Below are 21,311 nucleotides of genomic sequence, written 5' to 3'. Positions count from 1 at the left end.
CTGTTTCTTATTTATCTTGTAAAAATAACCACTTCTTTTTAGTAAATTTTATTTATGAGTATTTCAACCTCAGCTGTGATTAAACATTTTCCTTGATAAAGGAAAACCTTCTGCAAAACCATTTGCCAAGTTATTATTTCTGTTTCCCAGCCAGTCCAGGTCATTTTCTGCAGGATGGCCGGATTGATTCCTCTGGAGTCCAGCTTGAGTTTTTGTCCCTATGTGCCTATTGATGATGATAGAACTAACCTGCTTCCCACCACCTCTCACCTCTCACCCATAAACAGGGAAGAAAAAAAATAAGTGCCAAATTAGGAGCATCTGTTCAATCTTTTAAGACTTTTGGAAAAGATTGTATGCTGAATCCACACTTGGGAACATTTATGCTCAGATCGTGAGAAATTTAACCTCACTAAGACTTAATCTTTTTTCTCTGGTAGTTCCAGCTCTATTAATATTTTATATAGTAATATGTTTCCTTCTCCATATATCTTGCTTTTGATCAAATAGTTTCTATTTTGAGGTTTATGGTGTTATTATCCAAACTAATTTATTAGGCAGATCACAATAACATGGTTTAGAGAAAGAATTAGCAGAGTAGACAAATTGTGGTACTGCCCTTGAAAAATTTATTCCCCACAGTTGGGAGTGTGCTGTGGAATGCATTGTTGGGGCTGGTACCCAAATCACTTCATTTGAGCATTTTTCACATTCTTAAGAGGCAAGAAATGATTTGTAGTATAACTTCTTTCTCCCAAGACTGGTAACTTTCATAGTCAGATCTATCCTATGCTTGTTCTCATTTCTGCAATTTAGCTATGAAAATAATAAATTGGATGGGAAAGGTAATTGAAATCTGTGGTCAGAAGATGCTCTTCCTTTTTTTAAAAAAATTTTTATTTATTTGAGATACAGCATGTATGTGCACAGAGGAAGAAGGAGAGGGAGAAGCAGATTCCCTGCTGAGCAGGGAATCCAGTGTGGGGCTCAATCCCAGGACCCTGTGATCATGACCTGAGCCAAAAGCAGATGTTTAAGTGACTGAGCCACCCAGGTGCTCCAGAAGATGCTATTCTTAGAAAGTTGTCATCAGCCTATGAACATATTTTCTGGCTTGCAGGACTAGAGAGCCATCCATGATGGCCTTGACAACCAGCCATCTAATTGTCTCAACAGTACTGTAGTATTTTTTAAGGCTTTCACTGCAGAGAGTTATGGAACATACTCCCAGGGTCTGTGCTGGTGGACTAGGGAACCCAATTCAGAAACCAATCCTCTCCTTGAAGCCTCCTGTTCCTAAACTCCTCACATCTAATGAATACAGTTCTGAGAGTCTTTGAAATGTATCAAATCTGTATATATATCTCTTCAAATTCCCCTCCTGCTGCCCTGCTTTCTGCCACCACCATTTCTCTCCCGGATCTGCAATAAGTCTCCTAAATGGCTTCCCCTCATCTCTTCCTGAGACCCTTACAAAGATTTCAAGGCACGTTTTCTCCCCTCTTTGTTTAGAGTTTTACTCTGGGGAACCTCCCTGTGCAAAACAAAACTCCCAGGGTCTTTGCTTCCTAAGTGAGAGTTTCTGTCTCAAGTGTATAAGATGTTGTCATTCATTTTAATGATTCTTGCTGCCTGAATGTATGGGAATATCTTGGGACTGAGACTTCAGATGGTTTTGAAAGGGATGGTTGCTATATATGGTAGTAGAAGTTAAGGATGATATAGAAACTTCAATTGATTTAGTTACTTTCTCCTATTGAATAATTTAATAACATTATTTTGTTTTATAAGCACGTCAAGTGCTTTTCTTACCTCTGGATTTCTATGCACAGAGGAGTTCTTTGCCTTTTCTGTGCCTTTTAATCTTTAGAAATTGTTTTATATTCTTCTCTGGCCTCAGCAAATGGAACCCTATGGACCTTGCCTTCTATCTGTGAGGGACCTTTAAAAACAATAAAAAATAAATAAACAAACAACTGAAGACATGAAAGGTGGCATAACATATTTGAAAGAGACAGGCTAGTTCAGCATGAAACCATCTGAAGTCACATCTCTGTCCTGCCATTGCCAACAATGTAGCCATGGAAAATACTCTTAAACCTCACTGAATTGCAGTTCCCTTATTGGTAATACAGGGACAAAAATAACTTCTTTGGGGATACCTGGGTGACTCAGTGGTTGAGTGTCTGCCTCCAGCTCAGGGCATAATCCCGGAGTTCTGGGATTGAGTTCCACATCGGGCTCCCTGCAGGGAGCTTGTTTCTCCCTCTGCTTATGTCTCTGCCTCTCTCTGTGTCTTTCATGAATAAATAAATAAGATCTTTTAAAAAATAATAATTTCTTTGTTCAAGGTTATTTTTTAAAATTTTTTATTTTATTTTATTTATTTATGATAGGCACACAGCGAGAGAGAGAGAGGCAGAGACATAGGCAGAGGGAGAAGCAGGCTCCATGCACTGGGAGCCCGACGTGGGATTCGATCCTGGGTCTCCAGGATCGCGCCCTGGGCCAAAGGCAGGCGCTAAACTGCTGCGCCACCCAGGAATCCCTGTTCAAGGTTATATAAAGCATCTGGCCCATAGTAGATACTTAATATATTTTAACTATTTTTTATTACATGAATGGAGCAATTGAGATTCCTTGGGAATCTTATTAGAGTATCTCAGGCTTAAATAAATATGGGTGGAAACTACTAAGTTAAACATTTGCACCTAGGAGTAGATGTTCTCCTGATATTTCAGATGTTGTATTCCTAAGAGTACCTGATAAATTCCAGAAAGTAGAAAGGTAATTATTTGGTGTAAATTAGTGTCTTCATTAAACCTACTTTTCCAGGAAATTAAAGCATCAAGTTAAATAGTATATTTTGTTCTTTCAGCAAATTAGTGAATGTTTACCAATGGCCCTGTGCATAGTGGAGAATCTAGAATCTTCAAGAAACTGAGAGAACAGGGGAGATACTATAAGTACATTAAAAATCCACAACCCAGACATATGTGTAGTGCCTTATGAATGGCACAACATAACATAGAGGTTCAGAATTTATTTATTTAGTAAAAACAAACCAGCATTTGGCTACGGTGATGGTTTGCAACTCCCTTTTATAACAAATATTTTCCAAGACCCTCTTTGTTGTTTTGAAATGAAATTTGTATATGATATATAACATCCGATACACATAATTTTTCTTCTCTCCTTCTTTCCTTCCTTCCTTCCCATTTTTCTTCTTTTAAAAAAATCTTAGGTACATGAACTCATCAGTCATAATCCTTGATGAATGACACAGCCTCCAATTTTGGTCTATGCATGGTCCTCTTCTAGTATTGTTTGTTTAGCTATTTTAATAATATAAAAACCACCAGTGATGCCACTACCCAGCATAAAAGGTAAGACCTTTACCTTTACCATAATCTACATCTGACTCTGGAGATGTCTCCCAAGCCATCCTCTTGTCTTTCTCATCCTGATTAATCAACACCCTGAGTCTCATGTTTAGTGTTCTCTTGCTTCCTTTTTTTTTTTTTCAATTTAAAGATTTTTATTTATTTGAGAGAGGGAGAGAGAAGAACACAAATTGGGGGACGAGCGGAGGAAGCGGGAGAGGGACAAACAGATTCCCCACTGAGTGAGGAGCCTGATGCAGGACTTAATCCCAGGACCCTGAGATCATGACCTGAGCTGAAGTCAGATGCTTAACCAACTGAGCCACTCAGGTGCTCCATTTTGCTTCCATTTTTATATGGTTTTACTGAATCTATATGAGTTTCTTGAACCTATTTTTATTTTAGTTGTTTTAGCTTTATGAAAAGAATTCACATAACATATATCATTTCTTGTAATATAATTCTAAGATTCATCCATATTTTTGCATGTGTCACTGTGGTTCACTGGTTTCAACTACTCTATTATATACCATTGTGTGAACATTCCACGGTTTACTCATTTACTCTCCTATTGATCAGCATTCAGGTTGTGTCTTGATATTTGCTGTTTTGAAAAGTGCTGCTGAGACATTTTTGTATATACTTCATAGTGCACATGTCCAAGACTTTTTCTGTATATATGCCTAGAAGTGGGATTATTGTGTCATTAGAGGATGTTTAATGTTCATATGTAAGCCAAACAGTTTTCCAAATAGTTGATCCAGTTTACATTCCCACAGCAGCATATGAAAGATTCTAGAAATCCACATTATCTTTAATACTTCATATTGTCAGAATTCATATTTATTGGCTCTATATAGTTTCTCTTTTGTGAAAAGTCCAACCTTATATTTGCTTATTTTTCTGTAAGCTTATTAGTGTTTCTCTTATGATTTTTAGTTCTTTGTATACTCCTATACTAATCCTTTATAAGTTATGTGAATTACAAGCCTCTTCTTCCAGTTTGTAACTTTTCACTTTCTTTAAGATAAAGTACTTAAGTTTAATGTAGGCAAATTTATTAATCTTTTCTTTTATACTCAATGCTTTTTATGTCTTGTTTTTAAAAACTTACTTATTTCATGGCTATATTATATTCATATATACTTTTTAAAGTTTTCTTTCTTTCTTTCTTTCTTTCTTTCTTTCTTCTTTCTTTCTTTCTTTCTTTTTATTTTTATTTGTGATAGTCACACACACACAGAGAGAGAGAGAGAGAGAGAGGCAGAGACACAGGCAGAGGGAGAAGCAGGCTCCATGCATCAGGAGCCCAACGTGGGATTCGATCCCGGGTCTCCAGGATCGCGCCCTGGGCCAAAGGCAGGCACTAAACCGCTCCGCCACCCAGGGATCCCTGTTTCTTCATTTAAATTTTTAATGCATCTGGAATTGATTTTAGAGTGTGATCTGAGGTGAAGATTCAATCTAATTTTTTTCCAAAGGGATGGCCTTTTTTTGTCAGTGCTATTTATTGAACAGTCTCTCAGATTACCTAAATTTGACATGGCTTCTCTGTAATACACAAAGTTTCATATGTATGTAGGCCTGTTTTGGAGTTCTCTATTCTATTTCATTGTCAGTTAATCAAGTTTGGGACCAGTACAACATTGTCTTAATTTCTGTAGCTCCATTATAAATCTAAGTATGGTTGGGCAACACTCCCTCTGTACTTTCCTTTTTCAGAAGTGAAGCGTCATGGTTACTCCTTCTTGGCTCTTTACTTCTCCTTATATACCTGATTTTTAAATCAACACTATTACATAATGCCTCTACTATAATATGGAGAAGAAATAGAAGGAAAATGATTTCTACAGGATAGTATGTAATTTAATGTATATAAGTGCTAGGCCATAGACAATACCAGAAAAAAATCCCCACAATATTCAACATACCCCCTTAGAGTAGGGCAGCCCCCACTGAGAGCTGACAGGCTAGAGAAGTGGGGTGATGCCATAGAGGAGCCTTAAAGGTTGGGTAGGATTTAAGCTTATAAATATGAGAGAAAGAAAGAGGTAGAGTTGCAATGCAAAGGTAAGAAAGCACAAGGGATGTTTATAAAAAGTTCATCCTGATGAAGTTGGGAGTAAGTTGGAAAGATTTTTTTGGAATGCCTTTTGTTTGTTTGGGGGTTGCTGGCACAGGCCAAAGTTAGTTAATACCTATATCGAAAGCCCTTGGCTGGTATAGTCCAACGCCCAGCTGACCCATCTGCTTTCCTTGGGGCAAATCATCTAGAGACTAAATTAAGTTCTGAGAACATAAACCAATAAACCAAAGCAATAAATTCAGCTTTAATAAAAATGAAACAGGTTCCCCACATTTCACTTTAAGCTATAACTTTAAGTACATTTACCTTGTATTTTATTAAGCACCTTTGTAATAACCTTTTTTTTTAATTGAGAAATATTTCCTATTCTTTCACTCTGCCTCTGTGAATGGCTTAGATCTTTTTTTAAAACAAAATTTGGACATTTTAAGAGCATGATTATTGTTGCCTGATAAAGTCAGGTAGTTGGAGAGTGGGGAAAAGGCCCCCAACTTGATTATTTGGTGACTGAGCTGGCCTAGTTGAGAATTGCAGTCTTTGTTGGGTAGGGGCCCTCAGGCTACTTTTAATTCTGTTTATCTTATAGGGAAGGAGTCAAAAGGGAGACTATTCACTTGCCTCTGGTAGTTTCTGTAGAAGTTTAAGAGTCTAACTAGCAATTCCCTTTAAAGATAGAATAGCTAGTTTTTTCTAGACTACCAGTAAGACAATGGCGTTAGGACCTCCTTGAAGGTCTCATTGCTGGTGTTGATGTTGCAAGGGTATATTCAGATTATGTGTTTCATAGTGATGGGCTTTTTTTGAGTGTAATTCTCGATATAGTACCTTTGAAACTATTCAGTATTATTTAACCCAGACATTCACTGTACCCAAATCATACTCTTCTGTGACATCTAAAATGTTTTTTACTGCTAACATATTATAGCATCCTCCTACTCCGGGTTTGCCAGCTTTTACAAAGAAAACTGCAGGACATCTAGTATAAAGAGAAGTATATTGGGGGCATATATTGAAAAGTCACCTGTTTATCTCAAATTCAAATTGAACTGGTCATGCTGTGTTTTAACTGCCTACCCCATCCCCAGTGTGTCATACTCAGATTTTTCACTACCACTGATATCTTGGTTTCTACTTTTCATTGCTTAGCCTTTCTTTATTTCTCATAGCTATACAAATATGGGAGACACTCATTTTCTTTATCTCTCCTAAATACCATTCCCGCTAGATACTACTTGAGTAGGAGTAACATTGGGGAGGGAGATTATGTGAGAATAATTGTGTTAAAGAGAAGCAGTAGAACTGCATCTCTTATTTCAAGGTACAATATGTAGCTATGTATAAAAAAGAACTTCAGTTTATTTGGGGGCCTATATATGTGACGTATTTTGGTATCTTGAACTAATTAAAATGTTCTTCGTTAATTAATAATGATCATTTTTAAACCTATAGCTTGTTTCATTGAATGAATTTAACTCAGGTCCTTTTAAAGATTTTATTTATCTATATGAGAGAGAGAGAGCAGAGTGTGGGGCAGAGGGAGAGAATCTCTGGGCATGGAGCCCATGGTGAGGCTTCATCTCACAACCCTGAGATCATAACCTGAGCCAAAATCCAAAGTTAGCTGCCTAACTGACTGGGCCAGCCAGGTGCCCCTAATTCAGCTCCTTTTAATATAAGACTGTTGTCCATGGCAGAATAAATGACTTTGTACTAAAAAGATTAGCTTTCCCTATTCTAAAAGTCCATCTGTCAAGGGATTTCTCATTTTCTCTTGAGTCACAGACTCTCTGCTTTCTTCCTCAGCCACCCCTTCCCATCATCTTTTTTCATCTCTCATAACTTATCCCCTTTCCCAGGCCCCCTCTCCCTCCAGTACTGTTCCTAGAAACTCAAAAATTCTTCTCAATTTATAAACTTTCTTGTCTCATTCAGCCTATCTCCTACAGACCATCTTGATACAGCCAAAGTGGCTTATCCAAATGTTTTGGTACACAAAAAACAAGTCTTTACCAGATGAATTCTGCTACTGGCTCCTAAAACAATGTTCCTCTGTCTGTTGCTGTTACTAAAGGGGAGAGAAGAGGGCATGAAAAATGCTAGTTGAAGCAGGATAAAGAAAGGAAGGACCCTCACTTGTCCTTTGGATTAATTTTGAGATCAGAAGCTGATAGAACTGCCCAAGAAGGACTTCACTGGGCCTGGATGGAGACTCCTGAACCAGGTGACAAGGCAAGGGTCTGAGAGAACAGGACAGGAGGAAGGCTTACCTGACCTTTCCCAGCTTTCTTCTGGTACCTGGAGCTTGGGAAATCTTGTTGACACTTAAGGACAGATAATGGCATTCCTCTGATGGGCAGTGTCTTCTTCAGGCTGGGTTATAGGCAGCTGAAGAGGGCACCACTACTGAAGAAGGATGGGGGACTTCTGTTAACAGACTGATTCTCAGACTTCTATGAGGCTATTTTTGGATTGCCCAGTAACAGCTATGGGACACTATGACAAGTGACAAGAGAGGTCAGGGGAGAAATCACATCTGGTAATTGAATCTGTGGAGGAGACATTAATTAACTAGACCTTGAAGGATTTCTCAGAAGGCAGCCTCACTTTGAGAAGTAACATCTGTTATATAAAAAGAAATGCATCCATATATGTTTTTTTTTTTAAGTATTGTTGTTGCTAGCTAGTGGGATGTAAAGACAATGACTTCCTACCAGGAAACAATTGCATTGCTTCTAGTAGATTATTATAGATTTCTTTCCTTCTGTTTATTTTTTATAAAGATTTATTTTGAGAGAGAGTGTGAGTGAGTCAGCAGGGAGACGGGTAAAGGGAGAGGGAGAGAGAGAATCTCCAGCAGACTCCCCACTTAGTGTGGAGCCCAATGTGAGGCTCATTATGGGGCTCAGCGCAGGGCTTGATCTCATGACCTTGAGATCATGACCTGAGCCAAAACTGAGAGTCTGACACTTAACTGACTGAACTACCCAGGTATCCCTCTTTCCCTCTGTTTCTAACAGGTCAGTCGTGTTGGTGGCATACAAATGAGATCACTTGGGAGAATATGATGGACCAGCCCACTGAGACAGTGGCCATGGACCCTGTTAGGTCATTCTGTGTTCATGGAATCAAGGACTATACAAACTTTTGATGGCCCATAGAGAATGCTCTTTAGAAACTCACTTCCCAAAGAAGAAACACAAGCAAACAAAACTTCCACCAATATAGAAGAAGAAAAATGACAACCAAGATATGTCTCTGAGAGTCATAGGAACAAAGACTCTGTCTCCTTTCTCCTGAGAGCCAGATTCATTATAGCTCCTCAGGGTGACTCTCTAACCCTGTTGCATAGAACCTTAGTGAGATGTGTAGAGGAAAAGCTGCCAGCTCTGGGCGGCCACATGAGAAGCAAATCCATTTGGTGGATGGACATTTTTAAAACCTGCCACATATGTTAGCTATTTTTATGGCAATTAAATTGTTGGGGGATCTGTGAGGTGAATGTGCAATAAAACCTTTCACAGTAAACCATGTGGAAAATCATCTAATCCAACCCCTGGAGGTCAAAAGCCACAGTAACATGTTGCTTTATTCCATGAAGAAGAATTAAGACTCTTCAGACAGCTTGCTTTTTCCTTTCTTCTTTATAGAACAGTGCTCCAGATTTGGGATGGAAGGTACATTGTGTGCAATGGCAGTGGCAGAGCTGGAAGAGGATGGGAAGTCTCCTTTGCCAAGTTGAACCTCGGAAGTACTTTGCCACTAACTTTCAAAGCAGCATCATTTTTATGCTATCCTTTTCTAACCTCAGGAAATGGATATTCTTCCCCAAGAGATGTATGGGGCGGTTGGGGGGAATAGGACAAGGAGGTAAGGCACATGAGTCAGAACAGGATTTCACAGTGAGAGGACCTGGAGTCTCGGAGGTGTAAAGGACACTGTGATCGTGTTTATTGAGTCCTATGCATGGGAATACATAGCTTTCAGAACATTAGGAAACCCTTTCATTTTCTCTTGAGGCAATGTAATGGTCTAAACGAAAGCAAAATGTGCAAGAGTTCTAGGACACTTTCTTACAGATTTGTACTTTGAGGATTTAAGCCTAAGTCATTTAGCTAAATGAGAGTCTAGAAAGTCATTGTAGTTAAAAGAAAGTCTTGGGGCTAAGAAACATTTGAAGTTTCAAAGTAACTGTTCAAAAATAACTAGTTAAGTTTGTTTATCCCCATTTGAAGTTCATTTTGAAAACTACTGTCATTCAAGTTTATTATTCGTATTTCCTAAAAGAGGCTCCTAATGAAGTTAAACATGCTTTCCAGTTCTCTTTTATCTTTTCCACCCAGGTGTTTTAAAATTTGAGATTTAGAGCACATCAGAATAGCAAGAAATGCATGGTTAGAAATGTTTACAAAGGAAGAACAGGATTGCTGTTAAGAATCAGAATACCATCAGGGTAGCTCAGTCACCTGGGCTTCTGGCTCTTGATTTAGGCTTGAGTCATGGTGTCATTGGTCATGGTCTCAGGGTCCTGAGCTTGAGCCCCCATCAGGCTCTGCCTTCAGTGCAGTCTGCTTGTCCTTCTCCCTCGGCTCCTCCCCCCACTTGTGCACATCTCTCTCAAATAAATAAATAAAATTTTAAAAAATAACCAGAATACCATCAGGAGTCAAATTCTCATCTCAGATAGCTCTCATCCTCACTGTGTGATGATCTGATGTCTGCCTGAGGAATGGCACAGGCATTTAGGCCATGCTCACTGACCTCAGGTGCAAACCTAGGCTAATTGTGGATGAGTAAAGGTATGTGGATAGTGTTCTGTCTGATTCTAAATATCTTCACAATGTCATTCATTCCTTTGAGGGATGATCTAGGATATGCAGATAAAACACCTGATCAGCAGATCAGATTTTCATTTCTTGGTTGTCAAGTATGATCCCAGGGACGTGAATTGTACCATTCTCAGAACCTTCAAGGTCTTGGTTGTGGCCCCTTTTCTGGGCTGGGATTGTAGGGAGCATTTAGTATAATACAGTTTTACAGATGACAAAGCTGAGGTTCAGAGAAGTGAGGGGGTGGCTTATCCATTCAATAAACTAGGGCTAGAACCAAGGTCACCTGAATTCAAACCCCAGGTCTTCCACTAAACAGTTTAAAGCCAGTCATTTACTCTGGACCTCTTGCTTCTCCTATAAAATCAGAGTATTGGGTGATTTAATATGTTTTGCCTCTTGGCCCCAATTTCCTGTGTTCTTTCCACTGTACTATATCTTTGATTTTATTCATCTATTTGTTCATTGATTCATTTATTCCTTAATTAAGGGGTGATTGGAAGTAGCTGCCCATCAGGGATCATATTTATCAGCCTGCTCCCCCTGCCTTTTCAGCCCTTGTTTGTGGCTGAAGCCACTTCTTCCAATGGAATGTGATTGGAAAAGAAGCATGTCACTTTCTGGCAGAAGTGATTAAGCAAGAGGTGTGTTGTTTCCATCCTTTCTCCTCTGCTGACTGGAATAGGACTCTAAGGTCCTAGGGAATGGTGGAACCACATGCTTAGGAGCCTGAGTTCCTGAATCACCCCTTGGAAGGCTGCTTACTAAACAACTGCAGTGGACTGATAAGTATAAGAGAAATAAATTTCTTTGTCTTAAATGTTGTTGTTGGGATCCCTGGGTGGCGCAGCGGTTTGGCGCCTGCCTTTGGCCCAGGGCGCGGTCCTGGAGACCCGGGATCGAATCCCACGTCGGGCTCCCGGTGCATGGAGCCTGCTTCTCCCTCTGCCTGTGTCTCTGCCTCTCTCTCTCTCTCACTGTGTGCCTATCATAAATAAATAAAAAGTTTAAAAAAATTTAAAAAAAATAAAAATAAAAAAAAAAATAAATGTTGTTGTTGTTGTTGTTGTTGTTGTTGAAACAACTAGCAGATCCTGACTAATGCAGTCAAACAATAGGCATTTAATTGCTTACTATATGCATGATATTATGTTGGGTAGTAGGGATCCATCAGTGAATAATAGTCAGTTCCTGCCCTTAAGGAGTTCACCCTGGCAGGAGAAGACATACAAATATATCAACAATTGCAAAACAGTGTGATAAGTACCACAATAAACACAGGATTCTGTAAGAGAATATAGCCTTGGGCATTTCAGGAAACACGCCAGCAGAGGTAGCATTTAAGTCATTTCCTAAAGCAAAGCCTATTTGATGGTGGGATGGTGTTATGAACTGAATGTTTCGTAACCTCACAAAATTAGTAAGTTGAAGCTCCAACTCCCAATGTGTTGGTGTTTGGAGATGGGGCCTTTGGGAGGTAGAGTTGGTTGAGGTCATGAGGGTGGGTCCCTCCTGGTAGGATTAGTTTACTTATAAGAAGAAAGAAAGATTTCTCTCTACCTCAGGAGGACACAGTTGAGAAGGCAGCCCCTGCAAGTCAAGAAGAGTCCTTATTGGCACCCTGATCTTGGACTTTGAGCCTCCAGAACCATGAGATACAAATGTCTGTTGTTCGAGCAGCATAGTATATGGTATTTTGTTATGACAGCCCTTTGCTGACCTTAACAGATGGGTATCTCTTCCCAAGGGACCAGTCTTTGCAAAGGCTGAGAGATAAGAGACACCATGACTTGTGCAAGGAATTTGGTGGCTACTGATGAGGATGAGAGGTAAGCTAAGGTTGGATCTGCAGGGAGAACCTCCCATTACATTGAGGCCTTTAAATAGGTTCTCAGGAAGATAGCTTCTATCCGGCACATGCCTTGCAGTGGTACCCAAGGATGATGGGATGAACAGAGACCTGAGAGCATGGTCTAAAGGGTAGACAGACAGAAGTAAGGGATTGGCCTAGAAATGGTTCTATTGATATCTGTAGCATCTTTTTTTTTTTTTTTTAAGATTTTATTTATTAGAAAGCACAAGCAGAGGGAGGGACAGAGGGAGAGGAAGAAGCAGATTCCTCCCTGAGCAGAGATCTCGATGTGAGTGAGGCCCAATCCAAGGATCCTAGGATCATGACCTCAACAAAAGGCAGACTCTTAACCATCTGAGCCACCCAGGTGCCATGTAACATCTTTAATGAAGAAAATAACCAAATACTTGCAGGTCATTTGGATTTGACACAGTTTAGCAGCAAAGAGGTAAGATAATCTCCAAAAAATACACTTCCATTATCAATAATGTCATTAAACAGACAAGGGGTTCAACTCTAAAATTCATGGGATGGAATACTGTGTGGCCCTTAAGGTTGGCAGGGAAAGCAAGTGCTTCAGGGACCCAGCAGGACTTTAGGTCTAACACTAATGGATTCCTCACTCCAGAGAGAGAAGTCATTATTTGCATCATGATTTCTGACTTGGCAAATAACCAGAGGGAATAAATCAGAAATCCCCAACCCATTTTCCAATGAGCATCATCTAGTGGACTTTTTTATTGTCTATTCTAGGCTTTTCCTCACTCTCAAATCTTCACAAAAGAGGGAAGAAAAACAACAGAGCCTCCCTTCTCTCAAACCTTGTCTAATCCTTTCATAATTCAAGATCACAGAGCTGCTGTAAAAACCCAGCCTCACTGCTGTGCTTATTCCCTGTGTGCTTGGCAGAGCAAGCAATTCCATTTACCAGCACTCCAGTGAGCGTGTGGTGATAAATAAAGCTGCCACCCTCTGCTTGCCCACTGTGTTTAAAATGACACATTGGACAAGTGGGTCTCTATTGCCTTCACTTTTTTCATAAAAAGGCTAAAAATGGTCTGCAAATGCAGTAAATCTTAATTTCTAATATAAACTCCAAACACAGAAAAAAAAATTTAGGCCAGTTTAGACTGCAGTGAATTTGATCATCAGCTAGTGAGGATTTGAATCCTAAAGAGATAAAGCAATCTGAAAACTAGTTCCAGCAGCCTCCCGGATGTGTGGTTTCTCCTTTTCTCTCCTTCAAGTAAGCTTGCCTTCTCCCCATGCAACTTTATTGGAAACTAAAAACACAAATGCAGGGAGAGCAAAGTCAACATTAAAAAAAAGACAAAAAGCAACCTGTTTCTAACTGCAGTTTTTCAAAACGACCTCTTGCTGTGCTTGTGCATAAGAATAATTACCTTTTTTTGAACAGTTACTGTGTGATAAGTACATACTAAGTGATTTCATACATTTCTTACTGAACTTCTGAGTTTCTGGATTTTCCTTTCCAATATTCCAATCTAGAATCAAGGACATTGTTTTTTCTTTATTACCATTAAGGGGAATTGACTTTGAGTTACACATTGAGTACTAAGGCCTGGAGGGATGATCTCTAACATGAGTGAGTCAACATGAAACCATCTTGATGATCTACAATGATAGATCACTTTCTCTGGCAGTCAAAGCCCTTCTTGGTCTTATCCAAACATACTTAGGAATCTTATTTCTAGCCCCTCTGTTTCATCATCACCTTCTGTGCTCTAATCTCATTAGTATCTCTTTCCAGTCATACTCCATGCTTTCCCAGCTCTCTGCCTTTGCTCTAGGTCAGTTGTCTACTTGGATTGCCATTTCCCCCATCCTTACCTCATAATCTCTACCTAACCACCAAATCCAGCTCAAATTTCATGTGCCATGAAGTCTGGCCTAATTTTCCTCCTCAAGCTGAAAGTCACCTTTTCTCTTTTTTCCCACCCAATCCTCTTTATTAAGTTCAGAAACTCTCTTTGCAAGGATGCTCACAGCAGCATAGTTATTGTAGCAAAAAATGGGAAGTAACATAAATCACCATCAATAGAGTGTCAATTAGATAAATTATGTTCTTCCACATTATGGAGAATATATATATAATATATATATATATTTAACTCATTAGAAAGATATTTACTCTAGATTGATAAGTTCAAAAACAGATATGAACTTTAAAACACAAAAATAATTTAAATATCAACTACTTTGATCATGAAAGATTAGACCTCAGAAGTGGCTCAAAGTTGTTTCTGAAAGTCCCCAGAGGTTAGGGAGGGAGGTTCACATATGCTCAGAGCTACAGTCACTATACCCCCAAGTCTGCTTTTAAAGGTGCTTCTGGAAGTTTCATTGCTTTACCTTCTGTGAGAGCCCATTATGAGACATAGATTCACCTAAAGCCATCAGGCTGTGAGCTAGCACTGAGTTCCATTGGATTCCTCAAGTCTTCCTGACTCCTATCATTCACCATATGTGATGAGTCTTCCATACACCAGCCCTTGAGACAAAGGTAAACAGGACATGATCCCTGTCCTGGAAAGACTCTCACACTGTCCAGGCTCCCTCTGCAAACCCTGTGCTTGGAAGTTCCTTTGTAGTACTCAGCCAGCTGCCCTAGGGGAGGCAATGTGGATAGAGTGCTGACTAAGAAGATCTGGGTTCAGATCCCAGCTCTGGCACTTACTAGCTTACCATCTTGGACAAGGCATTTTCCCTGAGGCTCAGTTTCTTCATATAAAATGGTAGTGACAATATTACTTACATAGCTTTGTTATGAAGGATAAAGGAGATGTGAATATCAATGTTATTCATACATCATAAAAATCTAAAAAGGCCATTTAATGTTTAATGACTCATACTTAATCCTAACCCTACTTCTCTAACCTCTAATGAGATATCTGTCAATTTATATGACTTCTAAGAATTTTTCAGCTCTAATTTTTTTTTAAGGCCCAAGATGGGAATAACACCTGCTTGGTTTTGCAGATCTAACCTTCAACTGAGCCCCTGACCACCACAGTGACCTTGATTCAGGATATTTCTCATCATATTCAAGGGAACCAAGGTGACCACATCTCAGTGGCCCAGCAGCTCTTCGTAGGAACTCACAGCCCATCCTTAAGTTCTCATCTAGCCTCCTAGATGGGATTTGGAAATCCACTGTCTCACATATCATATAGGAGCCTATCACTGAAATACAAAAATATGCATTCCCAGGATATGAATGGATAAATCACACTCAGGAATGTAGAGGGACATTTAAAAAAATGTCTCCATATTCTTTTACTTCACTGCTGAACCTTTCTGGGGAGAACTGTCTGTTCTGCTTCAGAGACTGTGATCACTTCTGGGTGTATGGACTGTTACATGTTCCCCCTGTGGAATGGTTTCTTTTGTGGGTGTCAGTAAAGTTATGAAGTGTTAACTGGCTCCTGGAAGAGCCATCACATCAAGTAGAAGGTGTTGGGTTTTGATTCCTGGCTATGGTTCAGGTTTATTTAATTTCTGTCTCCTCCCCCCACCTCCTCATACTCAACCTATTAAGATTTAAATGCTTGGGCCCATAACTCCAGTTGTCTTATTTGTATCTGTTTTAGGGCTGCAGACACTACCATTCTTGCCCTTTACAGCTTTGGAGAGAGCCTTTTCTTTCCGAGTATGAAGAGGTTGAACCTTGATGGGAAAACCTGCCATGTTCAAATACTTTTGTGCTCTTTTGATTCTCTTCTCCTGGGAGTGGACAAGAACTGGGCAGATCCTTACTGCTATAGCCTATGTGGTTGACTTAAAAACAACACTATGGTTTATGTTATCATGTGAACAGTTTTGTTTTAACTCAGTGTACCTCATTCCTTCTTCAAAAGTTTGCTCTGGGTCAAATGTTAGGGAGGTTTGCTTGCTGGTCATTGTTCATCTTGATAAACCCAAACCTTCAATGATCATTCTCTCTTATATTTTCTCTCTTGTGCCTTTGATTAAAAAATAATAAAAATCTACATTGTAGAAAATTTAGAACATAGAGACACATAAAGCAGAACATAAAAGTCACATTTGCTTGTCATCCTGAGACAACTGCTGTTAACAGTTGATGACTTTTGTCTAAGATCCAATAAATTGGGACCATTTTTGCTCTTTTGCAAAGCACTTTTTTTCACTTAATATATCACAGCCATGTTACTGTGCCTGGTCAAGCATTCTTACTTTTCCTGGCCATGGAACACTGAGAGCTCTTGACTGTACCCCCATGTAGACTTTGTCTGGCTCTGGGTTGGAAGCTGTGGCCCAACTCCTGGGGCTTGGTGCAAGCTCATTGGAACCAGTATCCCAGTTCTAAATATGGCTATGTACTCATGTGAAGATGTAAAATATGTCCATGTCAAAAAGAACCCAAGAAATCTGCTCAGGGCTCTAGCTGAGAAACTTATCCATCAGATCCACTCCTTTCTTCAAGTATTCACAGATAGGAATGCCATTTTCTCTTACTCATCCATCCATTCATTTGTTTGTTTATTTATGGCTTTGTTTTTTAGAGTTTTGGGTTCACAAAAATTGGGCAAAATTGAACAGAAAGTATAGAGAATTCCATATACTCCTTCCCTTGCCCACCTCCAGCCTCCCCCACCATTAACATCTCCCACCAGAATGGTACATTTGTTACAGTCAATGAACCAACATTGACATAACATTTCAATCAAGGCCTCTAGTTTACATTAGAATTCACTCTTGGTGTTGTATCTTCTATGGTTTTTGACAAATGTATAAAGATATGTATCCACCATTATAATATTGTACAGAATAATTTCACTGCCCCCAAAATCTCTTGTGCTCCACATATTCATCCCTCCCATCCCCTAAGTCCCTGGCAACCACTGATCTTTTTACTGTCCCTGTAATTTTGCCCTTTACAAAATGTTGTATAGTTGGAATCATATAATATGTAGCATTTTCAGATTGGTTTCTTTCACTTAATAGTATGAATTTAAGTTTCTTCTGTGTCTTTTTTTATGGCTTGATAGCTCATTTCTTTTTCCTGCTGAATAATATTTCTGTTGTCTGGATATACCACAGTTTGTTTATCCATTAACCTGCTGAAGGACATCTTGCTTGCTTGTAAGTTTACCAGTTACGAATAAAGCTGCCTTAAAAACATCCACGTGCAGGTTTTTTATGGACATAAGTTTTCAACTCCTTTGGGTAAACACCAAGGAGCATGATTACTGGAATGTATGGAGAGAGTATAGTTAGTTTTGTAAGAAACTATATTCCAGAGTGCCTGTTCCATTTTGTACTCCCACCAGCTGTGTATGAGAATTCCTACTGCTCCACTTCCAAGGCGGCACTTAGTGTTGTCAGTGTTTTGGATTTTAGCCATTCTGATAGGTAGTGGTAACATTTTTTTCTTTTTCTTTTTTTGTTAAAGATAAAAGCCTTTCTTACTTGGAATTGCCTGAAAATGAGTGTGTGAATATGAATCTAAGCAGGTTCTCTCTTCTCTATTCTTAAACAAATGTACACTAACTTCTGAGAGCCACACAGTCTGCCCTTTAGCCCCTCTGTTAAAGCCTGGGTGTTTAGAAAATGTTTGCTGATTGCATAGTTCTGGCTACCTCTGCTACCTCTGCTTTTGAGAACCAGAAGTATCTCTTTGGAGAAATTCAGACCACCATGTAGGCATATGAACGTATATGCATGTGCATACACACATACAAAACCCACAGGTACCAGCTTGGGACCACATTGCCTAGGCTTTCAAACCTTAGAGTCTGAGGGCCTCCACGTGTTTTCCCTGTAAGTGAGAATAAATGAAAAATATTTCTGGTTATGTTTTATTTTGGTCAATCATCAGAACTTTGGGTCTCAATGAACTAGTTACTCACTGTATCGCAGCCCACATGAACCAGTCCTGCACCTGCATCCATGGACACCAACCCCAAGGTAATAGGAGTCAAGGCTGATGAGAGCTGTGTTCATTATCCCTCTCCTTTGTTTCATTTTGTTTTTTTTCTTCCTTCATTGTTCCTCCAAGAAGATTCTTTTAAAAAAAAAATAATATTTTTTTATTCATGAGAGACAGAGAAAGAGAGGCAGAGACACAGGCAGAGGGAGAAGCAGGCTCCCCGAGGGGAACCCAATGTGGGACTCAATCCCAGGACCCCAGGATCACACACTGAGCCAGAGGCAGATGCTCAACCACTGAGTTACCCAGGTGTTCCCTCCAAGAAGATTCTTGTGAGCAAGAAGACCTAACATTTATTGAGTCCCCGGGAGGTAAACTTACACCCCATTTCTTGTGCTTCCATTGTGCTGATTCTGCATTATGAGCCTGGCACATGATAGGTGGCAATCAATGTTTATTGAATAAATAATGACCTTTGGTCTGTTACAGAAGTCTATAGTTTGCTAGTAAAGAACCACATAACATTCTCAAGTTCATTGTTGGAGCTACTATTGCAGTTGCTTTGCAATAGCAGAAATCACCACAGCTTTGCCCTCATGAGCCCATGGCCATGGCCAAATGTGTGGAGCCAGTACTCCCCACCTTCCCACCTCCTGCTTATTGTCAAAAACACACCACACATTGTAGCAATCATATTGCCAAAGCTTTACAGCATCCATAAATTGAAAATTACAGCCTCTGACAGTTATGGGCCTGTGTCAACACCAGATCATGTTGACTCTCCTGGAATGTGTTTGCGAATGCACCATGTCAGCCTTGGAAGCTGTTGACATCAGAGGCTCTAAGTTAATTACATGTGGCCCCAGAGCACTGTGGGTTTTGCTATGTAGGGGGACTTTAATTTTTTTTCTTAAATTCTTCTCTTTTTTGATTTGGTCCCAGAGCAAGAGTTATCTTGGCTGCCATGTTTGGCAGGCAGGAAAGCCAGTTTAGAGGAGGAGTCCACATTGCTGAGCAAGTGATAATGATGTCTATGAACTGCTTCCCTTTCTTTCCCTTTGGCAGATTGCAGTGTGAGTGGGAAACAGGGCTGGTCATGACTTCTGCTGTGAAGGAGAGACACAACCTGCACAATCTGTGTGTTCTGAGCAGGTTTTGTCTGACTATGCCAGGGCAACCATCTGGACATGATGTTCATGAGACCTATGTTGTGACTCCATTCTAGTGGCAGTGCACGCTGTGATCTCCCTGGTCTATGTGCCTCTGTGCATGTGTGTGCACGCATGTGTTCCTGAGAGGACACCCCAAAACTCTTTGAAGGTCCTCTTGCTGCCTTATTTTTCCTCTCTGCTCTAACATCCTTGTCATTCATAAAAATAAAAGAATCCTCACTAGTTAGAATATATTTCTGTGTGCGCACGTGTGTGTGTGTTTGTGTGTAGTTTTTATTCTGAAGAAATCAAGAAAGGAAAGTTTGGCCAGTTCTATCAAACTTCAAAGAAAATGTTTGCCTTGTGACACCTTCAATACTTAGGTCCTTCTCCCATTATCAAAGCCCTGGTGCAGGGCACCATCCTAAACTGACAGATGGCTACCCATGCCTCAGCTGGCAGGACCCAGACAAAGTGACAGAAGTGGGTATCCTGGCCAGTGGAAAATGAAGCCACAAGGTCAAGGAAAGCCCCCACAGAGTTGTTTCCTGCCAACTAACTTCCCTACTTCAGTCAATATTCATTGAGTTTCATGTGCAGAGCACTGAATAAGACCCAGGAGACAGAAGCCCATTTCTATCTTCAGGTAAGTTTGCATTCTAGTGGTGGAAAAGGCATATGCCTTTGCATATGCAAGGGCAAGGAAATGGGAATGAGGAGGTGTGTTCAGGTAATGGGGAACAGTTGGGGAAAGATAGTGAAGGGAGATGGGGTAGACAAGGCTACAAGGATAGAAGGTCCCAGAGGGCTGGAAGTTCTATGCATTAAATTCACTACTGTGAATACCTAGAGCCACTGTTGCCAATTCACTTTGTGGACTATTACTAAGAAGTAAGTTGAGGCTAAATACTGAAAGAGCTTAAATTCCTCAGACCATATTCTCCAGGTATGTGGAGGATTGGGGTGGAAATTTGGGTGGAGTGAGTACTTTGGCATTGAAAGGCAGAGTGGGAAAAAAAAAAAGTGGAAAAAAAAAAAAGAAAAAGAAAGGCAGAGTGATTGAAGAGAGGCTTGCTTTTGGGCTACTGTCCTAATTAAATAAATGATAATCCACACCTGAGATACTAAGGGGCTCAACTATGTTAGGGTTTAAAAAGGGGGTCAGTGTGAGAGGAGATGGTTTAGGGAGCAAGCTCATCAATACAAGTTGCAGAAATCTCAGGAGACCCTCTGAGCCATCCCCCTTCTTCTGTGAAACTGCTTAGTGGCCATGCCTTTGGGAGCCGAACTCACCTTGTCTGGCTGCTGCCGCCTTTAATCACAGATCGAGATTTCATTGTCCACCTTTGTGAGATATTTCGCGTTTTACCACCGTCCTCAAGAATACCCCACAGAAATAACTGCTGCTTTACTTGAAGCTGATTCGTGAGTTCATTCATTCATTCTTCTACAGTTACCAAGCATGTAACTTTGTGTTTTGCCCTCTTCTGGGCCCTGGGGACTCACCAATAAATCAGACCTCCTGCCTCCCCACCTTACAGTTACGTAGGGTCAAACATGAACATGCGTGCAAATAATAAAGGGCTGTACATCTGCAAAAGGCCTAGTGAGCACATAAAGGAGAATGGCAGCTGCCTCCACGTTGAGGTGTGGGGCCAGGAGCATCTAATAGCAGAAGTGACAGCTGAGTTTTGCTTTAAAGTGTTCACTGGGGTGGCCCGGATGGCTCAGCGGTTTAGCGCCGCCTTCAGCCCAGGGTATGATCCTGGAGTCCTGGGATTGAGTCCCACATCCGGCTCCCTGCATGGAGCCTGCTTCTCCCTCTGCCTGTGTCTCTGCCTCTCTCTCTCTCTCTCTCTCTCTCTCTCTCTGTGTCTCTCATTAATAAATAAATAAAATATTTTTAAAAAATAAAAAATAAAGTGTTCACCAATTGGGCAAAAGGGAGTCAGGATGTTCTAGCAGAGAGCAAAGTGTGCCAAAGCTTTAAGGAGAAATAGCTGATGTCGGCTTTGCAACTGGGTTCTAAACCCCTTGGGTGGCAAGGTGGGGTATGGTGGGCTGGGGATACTAGAAGTCAGCAATTGATAAAGCCCGATTCA

The 21,311-nt window shown here is 40.3% G+C and overlaps 1 long non-coding RNA gene across 1 annotated transcript in view; it reads right to left on the bottom strand.

Annotated features, from left to right (window-relative positions):
* LOC140624413 (uncharacterized) overlaps positions 1-20,764 on the bottom strand; it is an 84,068-nt gene extending 63,304 nt beyond the window's left edge. Inside the window, exons 1-3 of the long non-coding RNA XR_012023895.1 lie at positions 20,503-20,764; positions 18,039-18,193; positions 7,737-7,872 (exon numbers count right to left, since the gene is read on the bottom strand). This is a non-coding gene — a long non-coding RNA (uncharacterized lncRNA). The remainder of the gene's footprint in view (positions 1-7,736; positions 7,873-18,038; positions 18,194-20,502) is intronic.
* Positions 20,765-21,311: the final 547 nt, after the last annotated feature.

The sequence above is a fragment of the Canis lupus genome, chromosome 34 (assembly GCF_048164855.1).
Source record: "Canis lupus baileyi chromosome 34, mCanLup2.hap1, whole genome shotgun sequence".
Lineage (NCBI taxonomy): Eukaryota > Metazoa > Chordata > Mammalia > Carnivora > Canidae > Canis > Canis lupus.
Note: the sequence above shows the minus strand (reverse complement) of the source record. Positions and strands in the feature narration are given on the sequence as shown.